The sequence below is a fragment of the Bos taurus genome, chromosome 9 (assembly GCF_002263795.3).
Source record: "Bos taurus isolate L1 Dominette 01449 registration number 42190680 breed Hereford chromosome 9, ARS-UCD2.0, whole genome shotgun sequence".
Lineage (NCBI taxonomy): Eukaryota > Metazoa > Chordata > Mammalia > Artiodactyla > Bovidae > Bos > Bos taurus.
In genome coordinates, this window is record NC_037336.1 from 71,806,806 (window position 1) to 71,827,144 (window position 20,339).

Sequence of the window (20,339 nt, forward strand, 5' to 3'; positions counted from 1 at the left end):
ACACAACTTAGCAACTAAACCACCCACCCCCTGTGGTAAACACTAAAATTATAATATAAATTGTGCTTCAAAAAGTACTCAGCTTATTTCAATTGCATCTCTACTTAGTCCTCATATTATCCTGGAAATTATTAACTCCAGTGTTAGATCAGGAATCTCAGTCAGTTCACTTGACCAGTCATGTCAGACTATTTGTGACCCCATGGACTGCAGCACATTAGGCCTCCCTGGCCATCACCAACTCCCGGAGTTTACTCAGACTCACGTCCATTGAGTTGACAATGCCATCCAACCATCCCATTCTCTGTTGTCCCCTTCTCCTCCTGCTTTCATCTTTCCCAGCATCAGGGTCTTTTACAATGAGTCGTTTCTTCTCATCACGAGACCAAAGTATTGGAGCTTCAGCTTCAGTATCAGTCCCTCCAATGAATATTCAGGACTGACTTCCTTTAGGATTGACTGCAGAAAAATAAATAGCTTGCACAATTAGCATAGTTTCTTAATGGTAAAGCTGGGCTTTGAACTCAGGAAACCTCACTTCAAAACTTGCACTGTTGAATGCTGCATTCTTCCTCTCAACAGAAACCAGTAACAGCAAAGTGAAGTGGAAAAGGGTAGGGAATTAAAAGAATGTATTCAATAAACATTTTATCTCATAAATATTTATTGACCTGGAAAGACAGAATTTACTGAGCTGTTAAAAAAGATATAGCTCCTGTAATCAAAGAACTCACAATTTGGAGGAAGAGAGAAAAAGAAAGGGAAGCATGAGATGAATGAATACAATAGAGTACAAAATCCATAGCAGGGCTTGATGCCGTGCCGGGCCTTAGGTCCACATGCAAGAAGGCTGCCATCTCCACCTGGGGAGGAGGTGGAGGTGTCAGTGGTTCTCCAGGACGTGAAGTCTGGGCTGGCTCAGAGCACCGACTCCAGCAGCCATGAGAAGTGTGGGTTGAGAGAAGGTGAAGCCCAAGAGAGGAACTGTTACAGCCTACTGTAATACATCATGTGGGAGCTAATACAGACCAGAATGAGAGCACTGACAGTTGGATTAGAGAGGCTAGGATAAACTGAGCTAAAGTTTGGAGCAAGAATTGTCAAGAGCTGTTCACCAACCAGCTACCATTAAAGAGAAGGGACATCACCAGCTGAGTTCCAATTTCTAACTTGGACGACTTGATGGCGCTACCAGTGAACCTGAACAGAGAACATAGGAAGAAGAGCAACTTTCAAGGTTAGAGGAGAGGAGATGATATAAAGATAGAATAGTACGTTTTTTCTTGTTGAGTTTGAAATTTCCATGAGACTCTAGATTGAGATGTTCTGGGAGCTATACTTCAGATTGTACAGATGTGACCAACATGAGTGTTTGGGTGACATTTACATCCAGAACAGAAAGATCAATGATGGAATGTGCTTAATAGGAGAACAGTGGAGAAACGAACCCTAGAAAATACTGACAGTGGGAGGTACATGGAGGAGAAAGAGCCTGAAAAGTAATCAAGCATAGAAGAAAGACAGTCAATCATTCAAACCAAGGGAAAAGAATTTCCAACTAAAAGAGATGAGAAATGATGTCAAATGTCACAGAACAGCCATATACACTACATAACAAAAAGTATTTATGGTATTTGATTGTTAGGAGATTATTGGAACCTAGAGCCCTGGAGAATGGAGGATGGGGTTCTTGAAGAGAAAGAGTAGCTTTTTCTCTAAGAGGGAGAGAAGAGAGAAGGAAAAAGAGGATAAAAATGAATTTGCCAGTGTTTTAAATGGAAGTCAGAGGTTTGAGGTTAGTCTGTGAACTAGAAAGTCAGATCAGATATGTAAATGATAATGGGACTGACAACAGTGAGCAATATTTAAAACCTCTACTGAGGGAAAAGGACAATTTAAAAGGCTGCTAAAGTTACAAAGAAGTCCCAGTTGGGACAGAGAAGGATCAAGTTCTAGTTATAAATCTGCATTCCGACCGCCCTCAGCAGTCTCCCCCGCCTACCAACAGGAATGTAAGGAGATTGTGATTAAAGGATATTAGAGGATAAGATAGGATTTTGTGAACTCAAAGGTAGAAATTATGAATGCTCAAAGGAAAAGGAAAATAATAAGGAGAAATGTTTATTTCCTAGTTACCATTTGTTAAATACTGGTGATTACCTGTGCTGTGTTGTGGAGAATAATTATTCAACTAATCCCAAGTATTCACTGAACAGCTGCTATGTGCTCAGGTCTCTGTTAAGACATTCAGGGTCGTATGACCTCTACCCTTAGGATGGTTGGGGCTTCCCTGGTAGCTCAGATGATAAAGAATCTGCCTGCAATGCGGGACACTCAGGTTTGATACTTGGGTTGGGAAGATTCTCTGGAGAAGGAAATGGCAACCCATTCCAATATTCTTGCCTGGAGAATTCCATCACCCTTGGGATGCTTACAGTCAGATAGAGAACTCATGTGAGAAAGCTGCAAAGAAAAAGCAGTATGGTAGAAGCTATGATAGAAGGACACGTAGGATGCTGGGGGACCATTGAGCAAGGCAGTTCAAACCCAGATTGGGAGGGGGAAGAAAAAGAAAGTTTTCCTGACAGATCCATGCCTGAGACATAAAAATGAGTAGAAGTTAGGCAGGGTGCTTAGAGAAGGCCAAAAAGGCACACGGATAAGGCTGAAGATATGAAGAGGGTCAGATTATAACAAGTTCTTGGGGTATACTAAGGAATTTGAATTTTATCCATTAAACTCTCTCTCCTTTCTTTTTTCTTTCTGGCAATTTACACCTAACAGCAAAAACAAGCAAGTATTTTTTCCTCCAGAGATATATTGCTGTTGTTTAGCCGCTAAGTCATGTCTGACTCTTTTGTGTCAACATGGCCAAGCTCATCTGTCTATGGGATTTCTCAGGCAGGAATCCTGGAGTGGGTTGCCATTTCCTCCTCCAGGGGGTCTTTCTGACCCAGAGATCAGACCAGTGTCTCCTGCATTGTCAGGCAGGTTCTTTGCCATTGAGTCACCAGAGAAGCTCCCAGAGATATGTGTGTGCTAAGTTGCTACAGCCATGGACTGTAGCCCACCAGCATCCTCTGTTTACGGAATTCTCCAGGCAGGAATACTGGAGTAGGTTGCCATGCCCTCCTCCAGAGATATGTAGTCTACCTGAAACTGTTGTTGCTCAAGTTAAAATTCCTCAACTTTCTATGTTTAAAAACAAATGTAAATTTTCTAACTTACTTTAAAATACATTAATTTTAATATACTTTAAATTTTTACCTGCAAATCAATTCATCCTCAAGAAGATGCATCATGCACCTTCTGGAGCTTCCTGTCTGTAAATTATTGGCTGTAGGTAGACAAGGAATCACTGAATTATTTTAAGCAAGAGTGTTGCATAATAGATTTCAGTTTTAGAAAAATAACGTAGCAACAGTGTGTTGTATGGTTTGGGAAATCAAAACTAGGGACATGAAAAGTAGTTAAGAGGCTGTTGCAATAACTCAACCAGAAAGGATGATTTCCTTATACTAGCAGTCTGAGTAGCAAGAAGGGTCAATAGACCAGAATTACTAAGTGAATGAGAATTTCAGCAAATTATGTGGTGAGGAGGAGTCAACATGGCTGGCATAATTCTGGATTGAATGCTGTTCCCTAGATTTATAAATAAAGGAGGAAAGTCAAGACCTCAGGAGTAGAAGAAATGGTGAGTTCTGCTCTGGACATTGAATTGGAGGTCTCCATGGGGAATCCAGGGGCTTCCCAGGTGGCACTAGTGGTTAAAAAAAAAAAAAAAAAAACCCACCTGCCAATGCAGGAGATACAGTTTCCACTCCTGGAGCGGGAAGATCCCCTGGAGAAAGGAATGGCTACCTACTCCAGTATTATTGCTTGGAGAATCCCGTGGGCAGAGCAGTCTGGTGAGTGACATCCACGGGGTCATACAGAGTAGGACATGAGTGAAAGGATTTAGCACCCATGCATACATGGAGAATCCACGTTCTGATGACCACCATGCATTTAGACACACGTGTGGAATGACCAGTGTATGTATGGAAGTTACATGGTGGGGGGAAATTATCTGGAAACAACAAATAAAACCCCTAGCAAGGAGGTCCAGTAAATTCAGTTCTCATGGAATGAAAAGTGCTAAGGGCACAGGAAATTAGAGACTGAACAGATGAAGGCGGGTTAATCAGGGAAAGAACACCACCAAGCTACATCGCTGAGCTCAGAGGTGGGTTTATAGCGTCATGCTAAACAAGAGGACCACAGTCACAACCCATACCTTCTTTACAGTGTCACCGTGTCTAACCACCAAACCATCTGCCTCTGCCTGGAACAATGAGGATGCCCTTGATGAGAGGGATGGCTTATTTCTGAGAATTCTGAAGATGTGAACACCATGTAATGGGTAAGTGAAATTCCTGAGCAGGTGCTGTGAGCATGGAGGTAATGCGATTCTTCTTATTGTGAGTTTGGGTCCGTCCTGCTGCCACAGCTGGAAACCACTGCCAAAGCAGTGGGGAGAATGCCTCTGTTCCTGGAGAACACTTGCCTGCCTGTGTGCTTCCCAAACCCAAAAGTGGAGTTGTGAGCTACTCCTAAGGGGGACAGAAAGCCTTGGGGATAAAATTGGGTTATAAATATATTTTAATTTCTAGGACATGTTTGTAGCTTCCAGGGGCAGTAAACACAACATATTATACAAAATTGGGTCTGTCCTGTCTTTGTATTTAAAAAGAACTTTCCATGGAGAGAGGAGACTGGAGAGTTCCATGGGGTCACAAACAGTGGGACACGGCTGAGTGGTTAACCCTTCCACTTTCACTTCTTGAGTTCTTCCCAGGGCTCCAGAGCAAAGGAAGAAAAAGTGGTCAGAAGTGGGCCCTGCAGTCTGCTGTCCTTCTAGCCTCTAAGCTTTGCAGGTTAAGCTGCATTTGCATAGCCCCAAGGAAGCCTGGGGTTGAGCAAAGACAAGGTGATGTGAAATGTTGTGCGAATAGGAGAGGCTGTGGAGATCTAAATGTTGGGTGACATTTAAAACATGGACTTCTGGAGCTCACATTTTAACTTTATTTGAAATAATCGCTTTTTCACTTTGAAATGTATTAATAGGTGGAATATTTTACTAGATTCAAGATGAAGCAAATCTTTAAAAAATGAAATACCAGTGAAATATGTTTGGAGATAGAGAAAAAACATATATAAAACCCTAAATGCTCTCAGTCACATCCTGCATGGTAACCCTGAAGACCACTTTTCATAGTGTTCATTTTTAATTTAAAAGAAAAGAACATTCTTTTCATTTTCTACATTGAGTGTATCTTATCCTTGTAATCAGAAAAAAAAAATACAACCAGTTTAAAAAACAAGAATACTAGAATTACTGCCAAATGCTCCTTTCCATGTTTCATTAGCAAATCTCTATTCTCTATAATTGATGTCAGAGCTGGACTCAAATTATCTTAGCAAATATTATGTCTCCTGAATAGCCAGAATCAGGTTTACTCTGTGAGATCACCTATGAGTTCTCTGTGACTAGTTTCCAAAGAGGCTGAATCCTGGAACTTCTAAAGGCCCAAGATTTATGTGGCCATAAGTGAAACAGTTCTTCTGGAATGAACAAGATCTAAAAGTTTAGAAATCCTCAGGCTATTCTCTAAACAAAGATGTGGGAAACTATTAATGTTTATATTAAAGATTCCCTAGTGTTGCTTTTCTTTTTTTTTCTTGGTCATTGTAGGATATGAATGGTTCTGTCCTCTGCAATCCTTATGTAGTTGCCTCTGGGCAAGGAGCCCCTAGCTTGAGATGTGGCTGGAGAAGAAGATGATGAGGTGACTTACCTACTTAAGCTATAAAAGGAAAGCAAATTCTCATACACAGACATACACACACACACACAAACACACACACACACATGCTCACACACACAAACACATGCGTTCTCAATTGTGGCTATAAAATGCTAGTTCTGAAGAACTGGAAGGATGTAAATAAGTTTATCCTTTATAATACCTGTCTAGGATGTCATTCATTAAGCATGATAAGGGCAATGTCCTGGGACCACAATATTTTTAATGGCCTTGAAAATGTTTTCATCTCTATGAAAATCAGAAGAAAAAGATGAACCTTTAAACTGAGGAAATCTTTTACCCGCTGGAAAAGACTCTGATGCTGGGAGGGATTGGGGGAAGGAGGAGAAGGGGACGACAGAGGATGAGATAGCTGGATGGCATCACTGACTCGATGGACATGGGTTTGAGTGAACTCCAGGAGTTGGTGATGGACAGGGAGGCCTGGCGTGCTGCACTTCATGGGATCGCAAAGAGTCGGACACGACTGAGCAACTGAATGGAACTGAACTAAGAATATATTCATTTTTATACCAATACAGTCATAAATTAATTAATTATCAATCCTTCTTTGGAGAAAGCAGCCCACAAAGGCAAAGGAGCCAGGACTCTCAAAAACCATAACGTGGCTCTGGTATCTGTGTTCCACTCCATTAGCTGTAGAGACCCTTTTGAAGACCATATTTGAGCCAAGCCTGTCAGTTCCAGAAGCAGAATGCTAATGAAGCCAGGATCTTGGATTTCATGCCTAAAGAATTCAGTTACCTTTCTTCAGAGAAAACATTATTTCATAGCAACCAAGCCATCTACTAAAAGTATTAGTTGAAAAAAAAAAAAGAGTAAGATTGGACATGAAAAAGAAAAAAAAAAAGCTTGTTGTCACCTCTTGGGGAAATGACAAGGAGGAATTCCATGTATTTTTTAAAATATAATTTATTGTAGCATTTGCTATTAACAAATGACCATGGACCTTTGTGGTTTGAAAAAGACTTACATTTATTTGCTCAAATTTTTGTGGTCAGGAAGAGGGCTGGCAGCTGAATGGTTCTCCTGCTGGTCTCATCCAGGTTCATTGCAGTCAGTGGGCATCTCGGCTGGGCCAGTGGGCTTCACTCACAGGCCACAAGTCAGCAGCCTTCTCGTCAGGACACCTGGGTCCTCCCCCATGTGGCCTCTCTGCCAGCTAGACTGGACTTTCTCGTGCCATGGTGGAAGTAAATTCAGTTTGTGTTACATCTCCTATTTCCATTGGCCAAAGCAAGTCACACATTCATGACTAGATTCAAGAGGCAGAGAAATAGACTTTACTTCTTGATGGAAATAGCTCCAGTGTCACTTTGCAAGGAGTGTGGGTACCGGGATAGGAAGATATTGTTGCCATCTTTGCACTCTACCACACCTCTTCCTTCAAAATCCTCGTAGAAATACTTGTGCTATTTTACCTACTTTTTGAATGTTTAGATTCAGATGATTGGTTGCAAAGTTTCAGTTAAAACTTAACCTGGTTCCTGAAAGAAGGGGAAATGGAGATGCAATTGAAATAAGTCTAGTAATTTTTAAACCACATTTTATATTTTTAGGGTTTACAGCATAATGTGATGGAATGAGCCTTGTATCAGACAAGTCTGAGTTCAAATCATAGATTTGCTACTTACTGTGTGACCATGAGAAAGTTGCTTACTCACTCTGAGCATCACTTTCCTCCTCTGTGAAATAAAGACAATAAACCTGCCACTCAGGGTTGTTGGAGAACAAGAGATAAGTGCCTAGTCCACCAAGCTTTGGCAGGTACCTAATAATTCTTAGTGTTGGGATAATGATGATTGGAAGGACTGATGCTGAGGCTGAAGCTCCAATACTTTGTCCACCTGATGCAAAGGACCAATTCATTGGGAAAGGCCCTGATGCTGGGAAAGATTGAAGGCAAGAGGCGAGGAGAGCAGCAGAGGATGAGATGGTTAGATTGCATCACCTACTCAGTGGATATGAATTTGAGCAAACTCTGGGAGATAGTGGAGGACAGAGAAGCCTGGTGTGCTGCAGTCCACAAGGTCACAAATTCTCCTAGTCACATCTCTGACCATGGTCTGAGTTTTTAAATTTCACTTTTGGAGTGACTGATGAAAATGTAAATTCATTAATGCTTGTCTCTTTCAAGTTAAATGCATGTACATTTTTCAATTAAACTTCTTGATTTTGATTTAATCTTTTCCATTTTCATGATATTAATGACTTATTAGCTCAAATTATTTTCCTAATTTTTCTGTCTTTGGATTCATAATCTGAATTAAGCCTTTCCTTGTTTTTCAAAATCCTTAAATTACAAAGTTTCCACCTTCATATCATCCATTTGTATTTTATCAAGACACATTTGCTTCATCTATTTATTTATTTATTATTGAAGTATAATTGACTTACAATATTATATTAGCTTCAGGCACACAACATAATAATTTTACTTTTTATAGATTATACTTCATATAAAGTTATTAGGAAATATTTGCTATATTCCCTATGCCGTATACTACATCTTTGTAACATATCTATTTTATACCTAGTAGCTTGTACCTCTTAATCTCCCTTACCCCTTTTGCCTCTCCCTCCACCCATTTCACCTCTGGCAATCACCAGTCTGTGCTCTATATCTGTGAGTGTGTTTCTGTTTTGTTATTTGTTCATTGTTTTATTTTTCGATTCCACATATAAGTGATAGAAGACAGTATTTGTCTTTTCTCTAACTTACTCACCAAATTTGTTTTATATTTAAGCAATATGCAGCCTTAGGAGATCACTAAGCTTTCAACATGCCACATAGATGAGGGCCTTGGACTTTGCTATTACCTGGGATGTGTTTATATTGACCAGAAAGTTAAATAGATATCATATACTAAATGTGAAAATGGTATCAAAATATCACCAAGCTTAAATGTGTTTTTATCAGGAAAGTATAGTAGCTTTCTACAGGTATTTGTTACATTTTAATGAGACAGAAATTTCACGATTTATGGTTTGGTTGGAATGTATATGAAATGAATAGTGTCTATACCACTTGATAGTGGGCTATTAAGTCACTAGCTTTGTGATGTAGATCAAATAATATCCTTATTTATATTAACTTTCAGACTCTTCCTTGGACTTACTTCTTGGGGCATTCCAGTTAAAGGAGAAAAAGATAGTTTCTTACTAACCTTCTTCATTCAGCCCTATCTACAATGAAATACTCTATCTCTAGTTAGAATTTGTAAATATGGGAAGTAGATGGCATTTTTGGATTAAGTTCTATGAATTTAATTTCATTTGCCCTTCTCTTTTGTCATCAGATACAATAGTGTTAAAAGACATGAAATGATATATGTTTGTATAGAATATATTACAAATATAAATATATGTAACTTATAAAACCCTAATTAATATAAGTCTTATATTAAGACCAAACATGTGCATATATATTTACACATATAATGTGTGTGTGTGTGCACATGTATATGTGATTTTAGCCACAAGAACCATAAGGAATCCTAAAGGAATTTTTCATCCCAGGTTGAAGGTAGAGAAAGCCTACTTTCCACTAGATGTCATTAGCTACACTTGAGGTAGTAGTCAAAAACGTAGGAAAGTTACTAAACATATTTGTGGAACAAATGTATGTATTAATAATAAGTGTTTTGGGAAAATGGAAGCATAAAAGACTGTATGTCTTCATTACCTAACTTGCTCTGTTGTACAAGCTTTCCCTTCTGCAAGGACATTCTACTTGCTGAAGAATTTCCTTGATAAAAGCCCAGGTTTACTACCAGTGAGCTACATGTAGTAAGGTTCTCATCTGGTCCTACATTTTGTACCTACTCTGGTTCTACCATATAATGTATAAGTCACCCAGGGAGGGAAAACATTTAGAGAAAACAAATAGTTTGGAAATACTAGCTGTCCGTGTGCTTGTCTTGAGAGTGCATTGGTGAAACTGACTTATACTCTAGTGTGCCTGCTGGGTCACCAGTCTCTGAACATCAGAAACCACACTCCTGAAAGTCTAACTGGATAAGGTTACATGTGAACCAAGGAAAGTTTTCCTTGGCAAGCAACACAATGGAAAACAAAGCAGAATTTTTCAGATGACATTTATTTTTTCATATTTGTTAAAATATCTCTGTGGACAATTTAGTCATCCATGTATTAAAAATACTAAGCATATACAAATTTACTTTACCTGAGTCTATTTCTTTAAGGAAGTAATACAAAGTAATAATTTCTTTAGGTATATGGACATATAATTTGTACATGTGTATTAAAGTAGGTAGAAAAATGAAAACATGATTTTAAAATTTGCAAATTAATAAAGAACTTTAAAACATTAGAATTATAAAGTAAAATAATTTTTATGTGAGATAAACACCATAGCATCTGTCAGATGAGTGAAAGTTAAGCTTCACCATTTTTGCTTTAATGACTTTAAGATAGATTTTTTAGTAGATTTTTTAGATGTCAAAACAGTGAACAATTAAATTACAGTTACTATTTGCATGCACGTTTTCACAAAATCAACAAAATCAGCTGTATTGGCATAACATTTTTGTGTTCTGTCATCACGATGTTATTCAGAAGTTCTCTTTCAGTGCTAAAGTATAATTGTAATCTTCATTTCATTTCCTTTTAATCACGTTTATTTCATAAAACATGCTCTCTCCAGGGGGAGTATTTAGCAGACAATGATGTATTCATGTAGAAAATACAGTCATTTCATTGTTATGACAAAGAGAAATGTAGAAATGTGGAGAGAAAATGATCTGGAACCAAAGATTCACAAAAGAAGGATGCACAGACTTCAGAAAATATGCTAAGCATGTCAACATAAAGAGACATTTTCTCAGCAGAAAAGAATGAGATGAATTTTGTGTTTTGCTTGTCAAATTTCAGTAAGTTTAAAAATTTTTTTCAGTTCATTGAAATCTCAAGTTCTGGCCCAAACTATTTTGATAGCATGTACTTTTTACATTGTATATATATGTATTTTTATTCCAGAAAAATAACTAAGTTCTTATGTATATGTATATATACTTATATATATGTATATACATACATATGTGGTATTTTATATATATAAAAGATTGGCACTTGTCAAAAAAATAAGTATGAACCCCAATTTAGGGAAAAATCATCAGCCACCTCAGGAACTTGGTAGTTTGGAGAAACACTTTGGCCTTAATATGTAGCTTAAAAATATGAAGGTGAAGCCAGTGATAACTGATACCATTGATGGGTGTTTACTGTGTATATGCAGGATGCAACTGACAAATAGTATCTCTTATTTTCACAGTAGCTACATTTTACACGTGAGGGAATAAATGATTAGTATGTTGTATCAAATTGCCTAGTTTCTAAAAATATGCAACCCAAGAACCATCAAAGGTGGTATTACAGTCTCCAGCTTCTGAGAGGTCATCAGTTATAACTTCCTCCCATTTCCTCTGTAGATATATACATCATTAAATCAGTATTCTGAATAGGAAAGCAGTTAGCTGGACATTGGCAAACACATGTTCTAAACCTTCTTTGGTCTAAAATTTTCTTTAAAGCTTAAACACTTCTTTGGATGGAGATTTTTTTTTTTTTCCTGTGGGAGGAAATAGGGCTCTCACTGTCATATTGAGGGAGCTTTTACTTTAAGAAGATAAAGTCTGTACAGAGTGGCAACTGTACTTCAACTCTTTGCAGTAAGGAATTTGCTTTAGCTGGCCTCTGTCCTTCATTTCTCTTTCTCCTTAGATTACATATCCATCAAACATGAAAGAGTGTATGATTGTCAATTTCCTTATTTAATACTAAAGAAGAAAATCTGGTGCTCTAGAGTACTGATTTATGGAGGACGAGTTATGTTTATTTCAAAGATTTACCTTTTAAGAAAAATTATTTTAAGAAGAAGCTAATATGAGCTTACTTTGAATCAGTTACTCTTCTTCTTATGCTCTCTATTATTATAAACCAAACATCAAATGCAAGTTGTTTTACTGCACAGGTTCTTTTCCATTATTTGCTGGTCTGTGTTCTATGTGAATGTATTGTTTCCCCACAGTGCAATTAATAAGGCCTTAAAGAATCTTCAAATGTTGTGTCTATACAGGAGACTGACTCAGTGTTTTAGCTTAAAGGTTAGTTTTAGCAATAAAAGTATAATGGGAAAAGGTTGCATTAGCCCCAACTCAGGAACACTCTTCTTCCAGTCCTGAGTTTGCAGCTCTTAATTTTAACCTAGCTGTGCTTTTTGTCTGATCAGGAGGGGCTTATTTATTAGGAGTCATACAAAATAAACATGAAAAGTTCGCCATAAAATATGACAACCACTTTAAATAATGTTGACTTAATTAAACTTTAAACTTTATTTATATATTTTATGGCTTTAGTGTGAGCTCTTCTCGGATGTTTACTCCAGTGTAAAATCCATCATGGGAGGACCTTGAAAGGAATTAATCCCCCTACCCCTGGCACAGAACTCAGTTCCAACAATTCAGATCTAAATATTTAGTGATGGATGATACATGTTTATGGAACAGAGGGCAGCATGACATTTAAATGTGAGCTGCGGTTTCCATCCTAAGCATATGTCGAAAAGACACTAGAAGCTGAAGTTATGCCAACCAACGGAAGTTGATAAGTTTTTTATGCTTGTCTTCCCCCCTCCTCCTTTTTTTTTTTGCCCATTCCATCTGTTTCTGGAGTCTCTTAACAAAACTATTCTTATAATCAACTTTCCAGAAAAGAAGTTTGCTGACTCTTGTGCATTTGGTAGTGCATCCCATGGTTAAACTAATAGCCTTGCTGGGTGTCAGCCAAAGGTTACAGGCCTCTCAAAATATTCCTGGAAAAAAAAGTTTATCACTAAACTGAAGTTTCTCATTAGTAACCCTGCGGTGTCTAATCTGTGAAATTACATGATTAACTCCTTTACAGAACCGGCTTCAGTTGGGGTTAGCAATCCCACAGGAAGTTATTAAAAGTATCACCAAGATAATTCCTTAGCTTTGTACTTTGCCCCTGGGGTAAAGGAAATAGATCATTAGATGAGATGAGTGCTTTATAATAAAGTCATAGATCGCTCACAATTATTAAATGGCTGTCAGGGAAGATTATTATTTTAAAAGTTGAGGACAATGTGATTTGCAAAACAAAAACCATGAAAGAATTTTTTTACTTCCTTTGTTTTGGAAAAGAAATGGAAAACATACTGTTTTCTCCCCACTGCATTTTGAAGTTGATATTTCAGTGTCTCTTTTCAAATAGAGATATCTTACCTTGTGCTTTTTTCCTGAAGTTATTTAAATATTCCTTGAATGCAAGAGATGATTATTATAAGTAACTAACAGATGCAAAAAAAGGTCTAAAAATAGAATGGAGAAATATCTTACATAGATGTATAAATAATGTGAGAAGATTTTTTCCTAGAGTGGAAGAGATACGACCATGTGCATGGTTAGTTGCTCACTGGAGATTCATAGAGGTTATTCTAGTCATTCATTCAATTCACAAAACAATCTTTATCAGCCAGGACACTTTGACTTCGGTAAGAGTAAACGAAAACAAAAAGATACACCGATCTTGAAAAGCAATATCGAATATCTCTCATTATTAGCCAAATCCACTACACATTGCAGCTGCTCCTGTAACTTCACTTGGATATTTGGCTTTTCAAACTCTAAGTTCTAAATCTTATTCTGGTCCATACAGAAATGTCTCATATGCTTACTTCCTATTTTGCTTTCCAAAATATTTACTGTAACTTTTTAATTAAAAAAAAAAGTCCTAAACAATAACGTACATGGTTTGTTTTGAAACCAATCCTTGACTAGGCCAGGTTTCATAGTGAAAAGTCCCAGTAGCTATTCAACCAAACCGTTCAAATTCTTGTGTTTAAACACACAGGCACCTGGCCTTCACTGGGTGGTAATGTTCAGATACCACATGGACTTAGTAAAAATGCCTGTGTCATGTGGGAAAATATTCATACACATAAAACCAAGCCTTTTCTAAATTTCCAAACTTAATATAGGGAGCAAGGCAGGACGTTGATAGAAGATTAATTCCCTTTGATTTGTTTTTCTGTTTAGTTTCTTTCTTTGCATTCTCTATGGGTTTTTGACCATAATAAAAAATAAATTGTCCTAAAATTTCATTAGTAAGGAAATGTATGACAGTTGAAAAAAATCAAGAGTGTTGACAGATGTGGGCAACCTTCTCCCCAGTACTGTCAAATGTACACTCAGAGAGTCAGCCTGATTCAGAGGGAGCTTATGGGGTGTGATCTGAGGTCTGCTGAAAGGGTATTTACGCAGTACATCTGCCTCAGTAGTCAGCCGTAGTGTCGGGAATCCCTGTGAAGCCATTCTTAATATACAAAAGTGAGAAAATGCACACTTGTGTGCAAATATAGGAAAAACTGTATAGTCATAGCCATCCATGAGTACATTACTCCTAATTAAAATATTATATCTGTTACCCAGAAGCATTTAATCCTATCTGTTATATATTATATGCTGTCCATTTACTACATGCCAAGTACTGTGCTGGCACATTACATGAATTTTTCTACATTTTTCAGCACATTTAATGCACTTGAGATGCTAGTGAGGTAAACATCATCATCTCCCCAATTTTACAGATAGAACTGGTGCATAGTGTTATGTGGCAGTCTGGATGGGAGGGGAGTTTGAGAGAGAATGAATAAATGTATATGTATGACTGAGTCCCATTGCTGTCCACCTGAAACTATCACGACATTGTTAATCAGCTATATTCCAATATAAAATTAAAAGTTTTTTTTAAATAAATAAAAATGTAAAAATAGTTTAAAAAGGAAAACTGGAGCACGGAAATATGAAGCAATTTTCCAAATGCCATACAACAGAGATGATCAGGCCAAGATTAAAACCCCAAAATCAGTCAGTTCAGTCACTGAGTTCAGTTCAGTGCAGTCGCTCAGTCGTGTCCAATTCTTTGAGACCCCATGAATTGCAGCGCGCCAGGCCTCCCTGTCCATCACTAACTCCTGGAGTTTACCCAAACTCATGTCCATTGAGTCAATGATGCCATCCAACCATCTCATCCTCTGTCGTCCCCTTCTCCTCCTGCCCCCAATCCCTCCCAGCATCAGGGTCTTTTCCAATGAGTCAACTCTTCACATGAGGTGGCCAAAGTATTGGAGTTTCAGCTTCAGCATCAGTCCTTCCAATGAACACCCAGGACTGATCTCCTTTAGGACGGACTGGTTGGATCTCCTTGCAGTCCAAGGGACTCCCAAGTGTCTTCTCCAACACCACAGTTCAAAAGCATCAATTCTTTGGTGCTCAGCTTTCTTCACAGTCCAACTCTCACAGTCTTCCCTTAAAGCTAGAACCACTGTGCATCTGTAAAACAGATGTTGTAACTCCTGCCTCTTATAACATATAATTCTTAGGTTTGTGGTGAGAATTAAATGAGATGATGCTTGTAAAGTGCTTGACACAGTGCCATTTACAAAGCAGATGCTCAGTAAATGTTAGTTTTTTTGTCTTTTCCATTTGGGTATCAGTCCCCTTATCTGTAATCTGTGAATAATATAATTTAGCATGGGAGGTTCTGTGTCACTTCACAATGGATGTGAAATTGTAAAGAACCATGGACTCAGCATGGTAGATGTTGAAGATGCACTAGCTGCAAGGCACCTTGTTGCCAACTGACAGAGTGCCAAGCTTGAGTGCCTGCAGTTCCCCTGTCTGCCATCTGGAGTCAGGGTGCAGCTCTCAGTCTGTAGGGAAGGTGGGGTAGAGTGAAAGAGTGGAGGTGGTGTCCAATAGATACCAGTGGCCCATCTGTGAGGTGAATGGGCTTCAGAGACCAGGCAGGACCTTAAAACAGAGACAATCTCCAGTTAAGAATATTAAGTCTAATGACAGAGATGCTATTTCAGTGGGCTGGACTGTCCATTGTAAGGAAGATGGATGCCATCACAAACTGCTTTGTAAACACACAAAACACAGTTTAAAGGACTTTTGGATTTAACTTCAGCCACTCACATGTTTGGAGTGCTAAAAATTAGCACCAGATGATACCTCATTTTTCTCTGAGTAGAATTGGTGAGTTTCACATAAAGGGACCAGAAACCATGCCTAGAAAACAAACTCCAAGCTTCTATTTTGTCCCAAATCACATAATTTTCAGCTCCTTCAATTTTTAAAAAAGTAGGATCTAAGTAAATGATTCCATTATATTTACAATTTTTTAATCTCTCAAAAATTTGACTATCATTTTAATGAGTGGGTTGAGTTACAGGTATAACCTTCCCATTCACATGAGGAAATAGTGTGTGCAGTTCTTCAATTACATTTAAATTTTACAGGTTGATAACAGCAATATATTCATCGAAAAATGCAAGAATTCCAATGTGAGTTTCTAAACATTAAAATGTCATAATTTTCTCAAAAACTTAAAATAACATTTTCCCTTAAAAAAATTTTTTTTGGTTGGTCTTGGAAAAGGGATTGGTGTGAGGAAGTAAGTGAAAATTTTAACTATAGAAGCTATTATTAAAGAAAAATTCATCTACTAATGATTCAACATTGGAAATTTTTTTTTAATTCTGAAACTAATTATTTGTTCATAAGCTCCATTGATATATGGGGAAAAGTAGAAACAGTGGCTGAATTTATTTTTGGGGGCTCCAAAATCACAGCAGATGGTGACTGCAGCCATGAAATTAAAAGACGCTTACTTCTTGGAAGGAAAGTTATGACCAACCTAGACAGCATATTAAAAAGCAGAGACATTACTTTGCCAACAAAGGTCCATCTAATTAAGGCTATAGTTTTTCCAGTGGTCATGTATGGATGCAAGAGTTGGACTATAAAGAAAGCTGAATGCCGAAGAATTGGTGCTTTTGAACTGTGGTGTTGGAGAAAACTTTTGAGAGTCCCGTGGACTGCAAGGAGATCCAACCAGTCCATCCTAAAAGAGATCAGTCCTGGGTGTTCATTGGAAGGACTGATGTTGAAGCTGAAACTCCAATACTTTTGGCCATCTGATATGAAAAAATGACTCATTTGAAAAGAACATGATGCTGGGGAAGATTGAAGGTGGGAGAAGGGGACGACAAAGGATAAGATGGTTGGATGTCATCACTGACTCAGTGGACATGAGTCCACTCTGGGACTCATGGTAACTCCAGGAGTTGGTGATGGACAAGGAGGCTTGGCGTGCTGTGGTCCATGGGGTCGCAAAGAGTCGGACACGACTGAGTGACTGAACTGAAGCTCCACTGAATGTTAAATCTATAATGATTAGGGAAACACAGGTGATAGGATTTTTTAGGACTTACTCTGAGCTGTTCTTTCAAAATATTAAGTTTGAAAAGATATCTCGGCTCATATTCCTGATTCTTGTGCATATGCACACAGGCACACATCAGTTAAATTTGAATTTGAGATAAATAACAAAAAATTAATACAAATATGCCCTGTGAAATATGCTGAATTGCATGGGACATACATATATTAAAAAAAAATATTTGTTTTCTGAAATTTAAATTTATCCTGGTGGTCTGTACTTTATTTTCTAAATCTGGCAACTCCAAGACACCCAGACACACACAGACACAACATCAGTAAAAAAAATCTTTTAACCCACAATGCCTACTGTAAAACAAAGTTTTAGAAGCCACCTACCACAAAGATTTAACTAAATCTTTGGGACTAGATGGACTACTCAGCCCTCCACTGATAAGATACAACATAATCACTAAACTCTCCAATACAATTAACATGACTCCAGTCTAGCTTGAGATTTTCTCCTTCCTTTTCCTTATCCCCATTTGCCTTGCCCACCTGCGGAATTCTCCTGAACATTCTTTTCACTGTTGCTGTGCAGTTTCCTACTATTTACCTGTGCATTTATTAGCCTGTTGGATTCTCATTCTAACCCTACAGTATCTCTCCACTGCCTTATCCAAGACCACTATTGATATTTACTTAAGCTTATCATCCAATATTAATACCTGTGCCCCCACTTGTCTCTATCATCTGAGTTATCTCAGTGACTCAGCTCCTGGATTATTTTTGTTTTCCTTTTGAAACCTCTACTCAACTTAGATTTACTTCAAACTTGATATTAATGACTCTTTAAAGACTCTTGCCTTGGAATTTAATTTTTTTAATATAAATTTATTTATTTTAATTGGAGGCTAATTACTTTACAATATTATAGTGGTTTTGCTATACACTGACATGGATCTGTCACAGGTGTACATGTGTTCCCCATTCTAAATCCCCTACCACCTCCCTCCCCGTCCCATCCCTCAGGGTCATCCCAGTGCACCAGCGCTGAGCACCCTGTCTCATGCATCGAACCTGGACTGGTGATCCTTTTCACATATGATAATACACATGCTTCAATGCCATTTCCCCAAATCATCCCACCCTTGCCCTCTCCCACAGAGTCCAAAAGACTGTTCTATACATCTGTGTCTCTCTTGCTGTCTCGCATGTGGGGTTATCGTTACCACCATTCTAAATTCCATACATATGAGTTAGTACACTGTATTGCTGTTTTTCTTTCTGGTTTACTTTACTCTGTATAATAGGCTCCAGATTCATCTATCTCATTAGAACTGATTCAAATGTATTCTTTTTAATAGATGAGTAATATTCCATTGTGTATATGTACCACAGCTTTCTTATCCATTCATCTGCTGATGGACATCTAGGTTGCTTCCATGTCCTAGCTACTGTAAACAGTGCTGGGATGAACATTGGGGTACACGTGTCTCTTTCAACTCTGGTTTCCTCAGTATGTATGCCCAGCAGTGGGATTGCTGGGTTATATGGCAGTTCTATTTCCAGTTTTTTAAGGAATCTCCACACTGTTCTCCTTACCTTGGATGAGGGGTATCTCCTCACCATCGCCCCTCCTGACCTTGAATGTGGAGTAGCTCCTCTCAGCCTTCCTGCGCCCACGCAGCCACTGCTCCTTGGACGTGGGGTTGCTCCTCTCGGCCGTTGCCCCTGACCTTGGGTGTGGGGTACCCCTCGTACAAGGTAAGGAGCAGTGGCTGCGCTTTGCTGTAGCAACCATGAAGAGATATCCCATGTCCAAGGTAAGAGAAACCCAAGTAAGATGGTAGGTGTTGCAAGAGAGCATCAGAGGGCAGGCACACTGAAACCATAATCACAGAAAACTAGTCAATCTAATCACATGGACCACAGCATTGTCTAATTCAATGAAACTAAGCCATGTCCTGTGGGGCCATCCAAGACGGGCGGGTCATGGGGGAGAGGTCTGACAGAATATGGTCCACTGGAGAAGGGAATGGCAAACCACTTCAGTATTCTTGCCTTGAGAACTCCATGAACAGTATGAAAAGGCAAAATGATAGGGTACTGAAGGAGGAACTCCCAGGTCGGTAGGTGCCCAATATGCTACTGGAGATCAGTGGAGAAATAACTCCAGAAAGAATGAAGGGATGGAGCCAAAGCAAAAACAATACCCAGTTGTGGATGTGACTGGTGATATAAGCAAGGTCCAATGCTGTAAAGAGCAATATTGCATAGGAACCTGGAATGTCAGGTCCATGAATCAAGGCAAATGGATAGTGGTCAAACAAGAGATGGCAAGAGTGAATGTCAACATTCTAGGAATCAGCGAACTGAAATGGACTGGAATGGGTGAATTTAACTCAGATGACTATTATATCTACTACTGTGGGCAGGAATCTCTTAGAAGAAATGGAGTAGCCATCATGGTCAACATAAGAGTCCGAAATGCAGTACTTGGATGCAGTCTCAAAAATGACAGAATGATCTCTGTTCATTTCCAAGGCAAACCATTCAGTATCACAGTAATCCAAGTCTATACCCCAACCAGTAACGCTGAAGAAGCTGAAGTTGAACAGTTCTATGAAGACCTACAAGACCTTCTAGAACTAACACCCCAAAAAAGATGTCCTTTTCATTATAGGGGACTGGAATGCAAAAGTAGGAAGTCAAGACACACCTGGAGTAACAGGCAAATTTGGCCTTGGAATACGGAATGAAGCAGGGCAAAGGCTAATAGAGTTCTGCCAAGAGAACGCACTGGTCACAGCAAACACCTTCTTCCAACAACACAAGAGAAGACTCTACACATGGACATCACCAGATGGTCAACACCAAAATCAGATTAATTATATTCTTTACAGCCAAAAATGGAGAAGCGCTATACGGTCAGCAAAAACAAGACTGGGAACTGACTGTGGCTCAGATCATGAACTCCTTATTGCCAAATTCAGACTTAAATTGAAAAGTAGGGCAAACCACTAGACCATTCCGGTATGACCTAAATCAAATCCCTTATGATTATACAGTAGAAGTGAGAAATAGATTTAAGGGCCTAGATCTGATAGATAGAGTGCCTGATGAACTATGGATGGAAGTTCGTGACACTGTACAGGAGACCGGGATCAAGACCATCCCCATGGAAAAGAAATGCAAAAAAGCA

The 20,339-nt window shown here is 38.6% G+C and overlaps 1 long non-coding RNA gene across 1 annotated transcript in view; it reads left to right on the forward strand.

The window, feature by feature from the left end:
- Positions 1-20,339, forward strand: part of LOC132346180 (uncharacterized) — a 119,900-nt gene that overhangs the window by 1,093 nt on the left and 98,468 nt on the right. The window contains exon 2 of the long non-coding RNA XR_009495939.1: positions 4,288-4,402. This is a non-coding gene — a long non-coding RNA (uncharacterized lncRNA). The remainder of the gene's footprint in view (positions 1-4,287; positions 4,403-20,339) is intronic.